This window comes from Artibeus jamaicensis, unplaced genomic scaffold, assembly GCF_021234435.1.
Source record: "Artibeus jamaicensis isolate MK-2021 breed Jamaican fruit bat unplaced genomic scaffold, CSHL_Jam_final contig_233, whole genome shotgun sequence".
Lineage (NCBI taxonomy): Eukaryota > Metazoa > Chordata > Mammalia > Chiroptera > Phyllostomidae > Artibeus > Artibeus jamaicensis.
The window spans coordinates 34,164,230-34,177,086 of NW_026521486.1; the positions used below are offsets into that span (position 1 = coordinate 34,164,230).

At 41.1% G+C, this 12,857-nt stretch overlaps 1 protein-coding gene across 2 annotated transcripts in view; it reads right to left on the bottom strand.

Annotated features, from left to right (window-relative positions):
- DNAI7 (dynein axonemal intermediate chain 7) overlaps positions 1-12,857 on the bottom strand; it is a 59,577-nt gene that overhangs the window by 15,095 nt on the left and 31,625 nt on the right. The window lies entirely within an intron of this gene.

Here is a 12,857-nt window from a genome sequence, read left to right on the forward strand (position 1 = left end):
AGCAAACTCAGGGTGCTGTGTGCCAAGTAAATACAAGATATCTCATTAAGAGATCTCATTATATTGGAGTGTAATAAAAATACTACAGGTGGAGGACAAGATGATTAGAATTTATACCTAAATCTGCCACCAAGTTATCTTTGTGACCTTGATCAAGTCATTTAACAAACAGAGGTCATACATTTCTAATCTAACAACATATTTAGGACTCAGCTGTGTGCCAGACATATAATATACCTTGCAAACAATCCTAAGAGCTATTATCTTCATTTTATCAAAAAGGAAATGGAAGCTTAGGGAGTTAACTGTTCCAAGGGTCAAATAATAAAGCAGAAAATTTTGCATACTGTAAAGCGCTAGATAAATGAAGCTCCGTTGTAAAAATTTGGCATATGTGCTAATATTTGCAAACTAGATGATATCTAGCTAACTTCATTTGATCTCAGCTGCCACCTGAACTTCTATAGCAATGGAATAACCTTATACCAGAATTCTAATCAGAAGTTTAAAGCCAGTTGCTCACACCATGCCTCCATTCTCAATCACCACACAAAGCCACGTCCCCTTAATAAATTTCTATTTTCCTTCCTCTTATCACTGTATTGCCCTGGGTCTTCCTCTTGACCAGTTTTAACACTATTGCATGCTCTGACAACCCATTCCATCATGCCCCTGAGATTTCTCACTTATTAACTCCTTCACTCAGAGAATTTTTACAGAGTGCCTAAGTTAGGCAGGCATTGCTAGAAGCTAAGGAAAACAGAAAAAAATATATGTAAGGTCCCTGACTTAAAGAGCTTCCAGTCTGTTAGGGAAGCAGACAAACAAATAAGTAAAACAGTTTTGTGGGTGCTGTAGTAAAAAGGGGGTCCACAGCAGGAATACAACGGGAGAATATGACTATTCTGTGGGCGGATGATGATAGAAAATGCCACCGCTAAAGGCGATGAATTTTGAACTAAATCTTGAAAGATAATTAGGTTGTCCAAAAAATGGTGGGAGGACATTCCAAGGGGAAGTGAAGGCAGCAAGACCCGAAGCCAAACAGAGGGCTCCGAGCACCCCAGGCAGTCAGGTGTGGTTGGAGTGAGGTATGCTAGGAGGGTGTAAAGACCTGAAGCTACAGACAACAGGGGCCACATTATGGAAGAGCTTTGGATGCCACTCTGAAGACTACAGTCTCTCCTATGGGTAAAGGAAAGCCCACAAAAGAGAGGCTTTTGATAGAAAAATAACATGAGGAACTTTGCATTGGTAAAGATACTCTGGTGGACAGATGATGAAGAGATTGCTTAATGAAGAGAAAGAAGTTCAAGGTAAGATAAGCGCTCCACTCAAGATAAAAGCAATCAAGACCAATAGAAGGAGCATATGTGAGATAAGCAAGTAAAATCAACACAACTTGCATGGCAATCAGATATAGAAGGCAAGGGAGAGGCAAAGCCTGATTTTTGTATTTCTGGTTTAGGTTACAAGGTAGAGGTGGTATAATTATCAAGAAAAGTATGAAGGTGAGGTGTGGGAAAAAAGTAGTGACTTTGATTGTGGACATGTAAATTTAAGGTGCTTATGACATCCAGGTGGCCTTTGATATTATCTACCATTAAAAAGCCAGTTGCATTTCTCTTACAGGGATTATGATTAACATCTTCAAAGAGTAGAAAATTCTTTAGAAGTTAGACCCAACTGGTTTCATGCCTTGCAGAAAACTGAGAATTTATAATCTCTTAACAGAACTTTCCCCTGATAACCACCGTTCTTCAGCATGTAACAACAGGAATTTATCAGCTTCTTCTACACCTTCACATAATAGCATAATCTTATATTTAACACACTGATTAAAAATTTTCTATTTTATGTTACTCTTTAGTTCAACTGGCTTTTTGAAGGAGGCAATGTGTCAATTTACACATTGGTGCAGCTCATGAATCTTGAAAACGACTCTAGGACCTCTTCCTGTTCTAACAGCTGGATCATCAGAACTTATTCGTGACCAAACTTAAACTCCAGACCACATTTGTTGACAATATAATAAGTCATAGTTTTTTACATTATAAAACTCCTTGTGTTTGTAGTAATGGAGATGAAAAAATAGTTTTTCCTTCATATTATCATGTTTTACATTTGGTAGTGAAAAGTCCTCTTTCCATAATTGTTTTATAGAATTGGCTATTTTCCATATATTTCCTTTTACATAAACTCTGACAGTGTTTTATAATCTTCTTTATTTTATCAAATAAAAATAAAATAGGTTTATAATTAATCTATAAAAAATTACATTTTCTAAAAACATTTGCCTGGAAATGTTGACAGAATATGAAGCAGAGAAGTTAACTAAAGTGTAACTTTTCAGTGACACAGGAATTGGCTTATGGTATGGAAGAACTTCATGGAACACTAGCAAAGCATTTTTCACTGCAACTTGATAAATGCACAGATTTGTAACATGGAATTTTTTTAATCTATATGCAGTTTGAATTTGATATAAAAGCATGACCTGGGTCATCGTAAGATCACTAGAAACAGAACGGAGATTCCAGAAACAGGTCCTAGGATCCGCTGGGAACCTAGTATATGACACTTTAGATCAATAAGCCTAGGTTTGTTTATATGTTAAGTGTTTGGGGATAGCTGGCTAAAATTTGAAATAAAATAAATTTAGATTCTTCCCACTTTGTACTAAAACATATTCCAGATGGAAAAAGACTTAAATGTAAAAAAATGATAATAATGAAAAGCAACAAAAATCATGAAAGTATTTGAAGAGATAGTAGGTGACTGATGTAAACAATCACGAATGACATAGGTAATCAGGGTATTGTACACGTGAAAACATAACAATGAATAATTTACAAATTTGAGAGCATGCCTCGAATTTTACTGTCCATCAAAAGAATTGTTTGAACTGGCTCTTGATAAGGAATTAAAGATGAAATTTGAAAATTCTGTATCATTGCTTCATTTTGAGCAACTGTTAAAAATCATCATCTGAAGTGTGCTGAAATCTCATTCATTCCTGTAGCTTTAATACTATCTACAGACCTGCGGTTCCCAAATCTATGCTCATGACATTCTTTAGGCCACACACATCCTGTACTGCTTAACTCGACATGTGCAGAATTTGCACAGGGACAAGGTAGCAGTGCTTGACTTCCCTCAGAACTCCAGGCTCACATGTTCTTACCTGACATTTCCATCTGTGTATCCCAAACTTACCCTGACCACAACGAAACTCTTGTTGCACTGTCACAACCAATTCTGCCTGTTCCTATCCATCTCAGTAAAGTAAACCACCATCTGTGTTGTTTACCCAAATAAAAACTCAGAAGGATTGTTTACTTCACCACCAAAATGTATCCCAAACATCCACCTTTCTGCTTCTTCCTACCACCTTTGTCCGAATCACCTTGGCCACTATGCCTCGCAAGTACTATTTAACTGGATACCGTGCTTCTGCCCTGGCCCCTCACAACTCATTTGTGGCAGAGTAGCCAGAATAACCTTTCAAAGCCATCAATCAGATCATCCCACTCTGATGGCTTCCCACTGCATTTACAATACAATCATAACTTGCTACCCCGGCCTGGATTCCCCTTCACTTGGCCACTGCTTCCCTTCCTGACATCGTCCCATAACCACTTCCCTATTTGCCCACCGTACATCTGTCCACTGGCCTTCTTCCTGGTCTTCTTTTCTGACCTTCACAGTAATTATACACTCAGACTACAATATTTTTACCAACTCATCATATTGCTTATTCCTTCTGGTCATTCGGGTCTCAGCTCACACAATAACTCATCATACAGGTCCCCTTTAACCACCCAATCTAAGTAACTCCTGATCACATAATCCTGTTTAATTCTGTGCAGGCTCGTATGACTATCTGCTGTTTCTCAGTTTTTCTTGTTTGTTGTTGGCATTTCCTGACTTGTTTGTACATTGCAAGAGCAGGAATCTCATTTCTCCTTTCCCCACTGCCCCCTGAGGACCAGAACAGTGCCTAGCACACATAGGTAGGCATTCAATAAATACCTGATGAACAAGTAAAGAAATAAGAACAAGGTCCAGGGTATGACCGTGGAAATGGATCGCTGAAGTAAATTGGTGGGAAGTTGAAAGCTGTTGAATGTTAATGCTAGGTTTTGGGGTTGTTTTTTAAAGATTTTATTTACTTTTTATTTTTAGGCAGATGGGAAGGGAAGGTGAAAGAAAGGAAGAGAAACATCAATGTGTGGTTACCTCTCGAGCACGCCCTTCACTGGGGACCTGGCCTGCAACCCAGGCATGTGCCCTAAACTGGGAATCGGACTAGTGACCCTTTGGTTCACAGGTTGACGCTCAATCCACTGAGCCACACCAGCCAGGGCTAATGCTGTTTTTTTTACAGGGACCAGACCCACAGGTTTTTCATTTGTCCAATGATCATGCCACGAAGTCCCCAAATCTCTGAGGCTAATTCATTTCTCTGTACTTTTCTCTCTAACCAGAATAGTTTCCTTTCCTTCACACATAAACTCCTCCTTGCCTGTCAAAAGATTTAGTGGAAAATGTTACCTCATCGGAGAAGACTTCCCATCTGTTCATTCTGTGTTTTTCTTGTGGGCTTTTTTTTTTTTACCTCAATTCCCACATATTATCTCTTTTATTGCACATAGCAGAATGTATAATAACTGTTACTCCTCCACAAGATCGTTAGCTCATTAAAAACAAGGATCATGTTGAATCCCTGACAGGAGGCTCTTGGTAAATGTTCTCTCTATATAAATATACAAATATATATTTGTATTTATATTAAATATATAATATATGCCCACGTTTATGATAAATCTCTTATCTAAGAGTATCTTTTATTTGTTTGTTTGTTTATAATCGTCACCCAAGGGCATGTTTACTGATTTTAAAGAGAGAAGGAGGGAGTAGAGGGGTGGAACATTAACCAGTTGCCCGCCACCTAGGCAGGTGCCCTGATCAGGTATAGGATCCGCAACACTTTGGTGTTTGAAATGATACTTCAGCCAATTGAGCCACCAGCCAAGGCTGTTTAAAAGTATCTTAAAGACAAAGACTGTGTTTAACCCGAATTTTAAAAAGTCCAAAGGTCCACATACAATCATCATGCATGATCCCTTAAATCACTACAATATTTCTGAAGCTGGTGATCATTAAGAACACATCAATCACTAATGTGATACACTTAAATTAGAACTTTCTAAAAATTTTGTAAATTATGTTATTGTTACCTTTTACCTACAGTATTATGATTATTATACATTAACATTAACTAAAATATGGTATTAAGAGCCCTCTAGTGGCCAAGCTCTTTATAGACCCATGAAAAGGGAAAGATAATTTAGACCATCTTCTACATCTATGTAATTTCTAAACTAACAAAGTACTAGATACTTGTTATTTGTGATCATATCACATATCAAGCACAACTCGGGTATTTTGGCCATAAAGTCCTACAGTATTTTGCTAATAATTTTCTTGCAATCAGCCTCCAAATTCATTTAAAAAATATGAGAAATGTAGTATTTAAATATGGCAACCTAAAATTATAAAGGTAAGCATTTTACCCTAAAAAAAGTTGTAAAAGTGGACAAATATCTTCCTCTAAAACCCAAATACAGTAAATGTGCCCACCAATCTCGCAGGTAGTGCCCTGTATTACACACTCACAGAAGCTTGTGCGCGCGCACACACACACACACACACACACACACACACACACACACACACACACAAGTTAAATTCCATGAATTGAGATGCCGGCTTTTTAAAATTTAGAATGCATTTTGCCACGCAGGGGAAACAGTGTTGTAAATGACATTTTAGGTTATGAGAGTCCCTGTGTTGCTGTGATTATAAGGGAACCCAAACCTAACCACCATCCACAAATACCGCCTCAGATTCACGGGGCTCCAAGTGGACTGCAGGAGCACACTCCTCCTGAGACCCCTGTGCTGGGGCAGGTGCAGCCTTCCTATGACCACTCGACCACTTGACCACCTGTACTATACACCAGGGCATGCAGGGCTCAGAACTACTGAGGAGAGGGTCCCGTGACAAGCTTCTGGATTCGCTAAACGTGGCAGGAATGGTCCCCAGACACCCACTGTAATAAAAAGGCTTCAGTGTCTCCAAAACACAGAATGATTTTAATGTGGGTAGTGGCTGAATTTCTTCCACTGGAAGAAATATGGGTGACTGTTCTTTTTTCTATCGGCTGTATGATATTTTTCTTTAAAAATTTTTATTTTTTAATTTTTCAGTCATAGCTGACATTCTGTTAACGGTTCTTATGTAAGTTCTTCGCAACAAATCAGACTCAAGTCAGGACCTACCTTGAATCACCTAACCACCCAGTTACTCACTTACCTTTTTGTCCACTCAGTAAACATTTACTGAGCCCCTACCTTGTACGAAGCCCTGTGCTTACTGTTAATATGAAGTCTATCAAGATTTTTTTTGCCCTCAAGACCATAATTTAGTGTTTAAGATAAGAAAGAATTAAATAAAATGATAAGAGCACAGTGGAGAGAGATCTGGTTTTATCTGAAGATAAGGAAGGAACTTTCTGGATGTAAAATTTAAGACTTGAAAGACAAGTAGAAGTTAAGGTGGATGAGGACGATCCGACGAGGAGAATTGCAGTGACTGAACCGCCAGTGCAGTGGCATGGAGGCCCGTCACGAAGTTCCCCACTTTAAAACCAAAAACAAAAATACATTGTTTTATTTTCTATGAAGAAGAAAATGTGTATTCAGAAATTATTTACTGAAAATTAAAATCATATGTCCTGGCTGGTATGGCTCAGTGGACTAAGTGCCAGCCTGTGAATCACAGGGTCACTGGTTTGATTCCCAGTCAGGGCACATGGCTGGGTTGTGGAGGTCCCCAGTGGGGGGTGCACGAGAAGCAACCACACATCAATGTTTCCCTCTTTCTCCTTCCTTTACTCTCTATAAATAAATAAATAAATAAATAAATAAATAAATAAATAAATATCTTTAAAACCATACAAAACTGTAAAGAGAATTTAGAGTCGCTCATACCATCCCACCACCCTATTTTTCTCGCACCCCCTCCACCACTACAGTGGCCACTGTTTGATGACCAGGCATCAGATGCTTTTCTGTGCACTCACTAATAAGAACATTTTCCCTCACAAGAGCAGAATCCTATTGCAAATGCAGTTTTATAACTTAAAACTAGTATCTTAAAAATGCATCTTAGGTATCTTTCTACATGACAGTGTACAGGTTCTGGTTCAAGACGGTGACACAGGAGAATCCCGAACCCACTGCCTGCCACTCGCACACTAAGTATACAACTACGCATGAAACAATTTCCTCTGAAAAATACCCAGAACTAGCTAAGTGAATCTTACCTATTAGGTGAATGAGGAAAAAAACCCACATCAAAGCAGGTAGGAGAGGCTGGGGTACAATTCCCAGGTAGAGACCCACAATCGAAGGGAACTCACCAACGCAGGCTTCTCCCTGAGGAGTGAAGGGTTTGGATCCTACATCTGGCCTGCCAACTTTTAAGACCTGCATCTGAGAGACTAGCCCCAAAACATCTACCTTCCAAAGCCTCCAGGGCTTGCATCCCCTCAACCTACAACAGTCCTTAAAGGGCTTGCATGCTTGACCCAGGGCCGGTGGCAGAGACGGTCAACTGCAAATCACCCAGACTGTAAAGAAGGCTGATTTGTTTATCTTTGAGAACAGACCTCAGAGACAGGCACCTAATTTAACACACATATAGGGTCCTGCTGAGTTACTCTCCAAAAACAGAGGCCAGTAGACACCACCTCTGGGGTCTCCCTCTGTGTTGCTGCCAGCCACAAATATCTCCCAGAAAGGAGCTTGTACACTAGTCTGGCATCTCAATTTTTATGGCAGCTGTCACTGGATACCTCTAGATATCCTGGCTCTGATGGTAGGACTCACACTCACAAATCCCACCTATAACAAACAGGAAAAAAGTAGCAAGTAACTAACTGGCTGCGGCACCCAGGACACAGCAGAGACAACAGCCCGAAGAGCGTGGCCCTTCTGTGAGAGAGGCCAATCTGTATATTTTCATAGCTACGGCCTGAGGGGCAGGTTTCTAATTAAACATATATTTCTTATACTTCATTGCTTATGCTATTACAATTGTACTGATTTTTCTCCACTTTGTCCCTCTCTACCCAGCAGCCCCCACTCCCTTAGGCAATCCCCCCACCAGCTTCATATCCATGGGTCATGTGTATGAGTCCTTCGGCCAGTCCATTTCCTATGTTTTCATTTACATGCACATGGCTGGTCTGTACCTTCCTATTTGCACCTCTCAATCCCCTCACCTCTTCACCCATTCCCCATATCCCCTGACCATCTGGCAACCATCAAAATGCTCTGTATCCATGATTCTCACTCTGTTCTTCTTATTTGCTTAGTTTGTTTTTTACTTTCAATTGTTAATGGATATATATTTTTTGCCATTTTATTGTTTATACTTTCGATCTCCTTTTTCTTAAATAAATCCTGTTGTGGACCGCTCTGCCTGGTTTCAGGAATTGTAACTCTACCCCCATAGCTAAGGATAAGCAAGTGACCTCCGGAATGTGAGCCACAGGAGACAAAGCTTGTCTCTGGTAGCAAATGCTGCCTCAGTTTCTTCTCCCTGTCCCCAAAGCATGATCTGTGTTGATGACAGGTAAGTCTCTTCACAGTGGGGAGCAACCTAAGCCAGACATGATCACTTGGGAGGCCATCATGGAAGGACTCGGGGGCTGCAACAAATGGCAAGCAATGGACCCTTGCCCCCTGGCTATGTGACATTGCCCGAGTCCCCATATCCTCTGGGAGAAGTGCTTCCTAACTCTAATAAATATTAGAGCTCTTCCACTTAATAAATATACTGGCTCTTCCACTTAAGCCTGAATACCTGATGGGGAGGGGTGCAGCTCCTTGCCTTGCTAGAGCAGATCCTGGGGGAATAATCTGGCATCACAAAGAATTCCTCAAAATCCCGTGAAACCTGCTCTGCTAAGAGTGCTTTCATTTATATGTTAAGAGTCTGAGCAGGAAACCCTATAGTTTCTGCAAACTCCCTTCCTGACAGACTCTGACTCAAACTAAGCCCTCAGATTTCTTTGAAATGTTATCTACTGTTTGAGCCTTGCCCCCCCCCCCCCGTATTTCTGTGTATTACAACCCAATAAAAGCCCCTGGAAGATGGAGCTCAAGGCCTTTTTCCTCTGAGAAACTGGCCACTGCTCAAGACCCTTCCCTTTTGAGGGATCGGCTACCTCTCCTCCCCAAGCAGATCATGTCTTGGTAGTGTTTACTTTCATCTGTGGGGGACAGGGGGACTTGAGGGAAAAGTCACCCCCACAAAATCCCTTTATCATTTCATATAACAATGGTTTGGTGATGATGAACTTCTCCAGGTTTTTTTGTCTGGGAAGCTCTTTCTCTGCCCTTCGGTTCTAAGTGATAGCTTTGTTAAGTAGAGCAATCTTGTCTGTAGTTCACTGCTTTTCACAACTTTGAATATTTCTCACCAATCCCTTCTAGCCTGCAGAGTTTGCTTTGAGAATGAGCTTACAGGACCTCCCCTATAGGTAACTAACTGCTTTTCCCTTGCTGCTTTTAAGATTCTCTCTTTATCTTTAAACTTTGACATTTTAACTATGATGTGTCTCAGAGTGGGCCTCTTTGCATCCATCTTGTTTGGGACCCTCTGTACTTCCTGGACTTGCATGTCTATTTCCTTCACCAAATTATGGTAGATTTCTGTCATTATTTTTTCAGTAGATTTCCAATTTCTTATTGTTTATCTCCTCCTTCTGGCACTCCATGGTATGAATATTAGACCACTTGAAGTTTTCCCAGAGGCTGCTTACAATATCCTTGGGTTTTTTGTGATTCTTTTTTCTACTTGTTCTAATTGGTTGCTTTTTGCTTCTTTGTGTTCTAAATCATTTGATTCTTAGCTTCACCTACTCTACTGTTGTCTCCCTGTAAATCGTTCTTTACTTCAATTAGTAAATCTTAGTTTTTGACTGAATCTTATACTGTTGAGGTCTTCACTAAGTTCCTTGAGCATCCTTATAACCAATGTTTTGAACTCTGCATCTGATCCATTGCTTATTTCCACTTTGTTTAGCTCTTCTTCTGGAATTTTGATCTGTACTTTCATTTGAGCCACATTTCTTTGTCTCATTTTGTCAGCCTCCCTGTGTTTGCTTCTGTGTGTTAGGTAGAGCTGCTTTGACTCCATGTTTTGGTAGTGTGGCCTAATGTAGTAAGTAGGTGTCCTATAGGGTCCAGTGGCACAGCCTCCCCTGTCACCCAAGCTGGATATTCAAGGTGCACCCTTCATGTGGACTGTGTACACCCTCCTCTTGTAGTTGAGCCTTGACTGCTGTTGGCAGGTCATTGGGAGGGATGTACCCAGGCCAGTCAGCTGCAAGGACTGGCTATGACCATCCACCACCAACCTCCATCTTCCATGGAAGATCAGCTGTGCAGGTACAGGGCAGTGGGGTTTCAACATGGTCTGTAGCTGTCCACTGAGTGTGCTGGCCCTGGGGTTTCCAAGATGGTGCAGGCCAAGGTCAGCCCTCACCTGTGTTTCTCCTGCAGTCACCCTGCCTGAGCTATGAAGCGATCTGAGATGGCTGCTAGTTGTGCTGGGCTCGGAGATTCCCAGGGAAAGCCAGGCTGTGAATCTAGGCTGGCTGCAGCCAGTGCCAGCTCTGGGGCTCACTGAGGGCAGCCGTTGCTTATTTGATAGGATTTAGGAAGTTGTGAAGCATGAGCCAAGACCTGCCATTCACATGAAAAAGCAGCTTGGGTGGGGGCCTGTATGTTGTGTGGGAAGGAGTCTCTGGGGATCTTCAAGGCAGGGCAAGGTTGATGGAGTCTCACATGGTACCAGCTTGCTGGCTCTGTGGATCTGTGGGTGGAAAGTTCAGACAAGGAACAATGGCCTCTGCTCACCTTGAAGCCAGACAATTCAGTTCCTTCCTATATGCCACTGGTGTCTTTCAAGCTCTTACCATGGTGCTGGAGCTCAGAGGGAATGAAACTGAGTAGGTGAGTCTGTGTGGGGGTAATACTTTTTAAAAAAATACTTTATTTATTTATCTTTAGAAAAGAGAAGAGAGGGAGAAAGAGAGGGAGAGAAATATCAATGTCTGGTTGCCTCTCATGCACCCCACACTGGGGACCTGGCCAACAACCCAGGCATGTGCCCCGACTGGGAATTGAACTGGCAATGCTTTGGTTCACAGGCCAGCACTCAATCCACTGAGCCACACCAGCCAGGGCTGTGTGTGGGTTAAGAGGAATTGCTCAGGGCTCCAGAAGTTTCTTCCAACAACTCAGTCTCTGCTGGTTTTTGCAGCCAGTAGTTGTGGAGATTTATCTTCCTGGTACTAGTATCCTGGGCCAATGGGCCTGGTGTGGGCCTGGGGCTCCTTGCTCTCAGAATATCCCTCCCAAATTTTTATCCACCACACATGGATGTGGGACCACCCCATTCCACATTTGCACCCCTCCTACCAGTCTGGATGGATGTGGTTTCTCTAATTCCATAGTTGTCAGACTTCCATTCGACTTAATTTCTGATGTTCCTGAGTAATGGTTGTTCTGTATTTTAGCTGTAATTTTGATGTGGTTGTACAAGGAGGCAAGCTATGTCTTCCTTGATGCGATCTTGACCAGAAGTTTTAAATACATTCAAGGGCCAACAGTGACTCTCCCAAGAGATATCAAAGGTGAGCACTATCTTTGTTTTGCATGGTCCTTCTGCTGCACACTAGAAGATGTGTGCCTGGTGCCCCAGCTTTTGTATCTGATGCCCTAATTTTTGTGGATTCTACAGAAGGGATGTTCTTTGCTGGCTTGGATCTGTTGGCCAATAGGGCTGGTATCATGAGGTCAATAAGACAGCAGTAAAGAAACAGTTCTTAACTGGCTATCACCCCAAGGCTCAGTTCAAAGGGCACAGAGAGAAACACTCGTCCCCCAGTCTTACACTGAGAAAGTGTATGCTTGCATACTTTAAAAGCTGCTGCCTAAAGGTCTGGTTTCCCATCAGCCTGAGTTGAGGTGTAACTGAGATCTTTCCTTAGGGGCACCGACTAGTTCTGGCACACCTTCAACTACTGAGGGCCACTGTAGAAAAACATATCCCAAATGAGAAACAAGATAAAACCTCAGAAAAAGGTCTAATAAAATGGAAATAAGTGATTTACCTGTTACAAAGTACAAATTAATGATTATAAACATGCTAACCAAGCTTGAGAGAAGAAATAAAAACACAAAGTGAAAATGTCCACAGATAGGAAATACAAGAAAGTACCAAACAAAAGTTACAGAGTTGAAGAATAAAATAATTGAACTGAAAAATACAATAGAGAAATCTGACAACGACTAGATGAAGCAGAAAAATTGATCAGTGAACTCAAAGATGAGGTAGTGGAACTCACCTAATCAGAACAGAAAAAAAAAAAAGAAGAAGAAGAAGAAGGAGGAGGAGGAGGAAAAGATAACTTAAGAAATTTATAGGAAACCTATCAAGTGTTCCAACATTTCCATTATAGGGATTCCAAAAGGAAGGGGGGCCAGAAAACTTATTTGAAAAAAATAATGGCTGTAAACTTCTCTAAACTTGGGAAGAAAAAAGACATCCAGATCCAGGAATCCCAGAGAGTCCCAAAAAATATAAATCCAAAGAGACCCACACCAAGACACATTATAATTAAGGTGACAAAAATTAAAGACAAGGAAAGAATTTTAAAAGCAGCAAGAAAATAACAAGTTGTTACACACATAGGAATCCCCATAAGACTCTAAGTA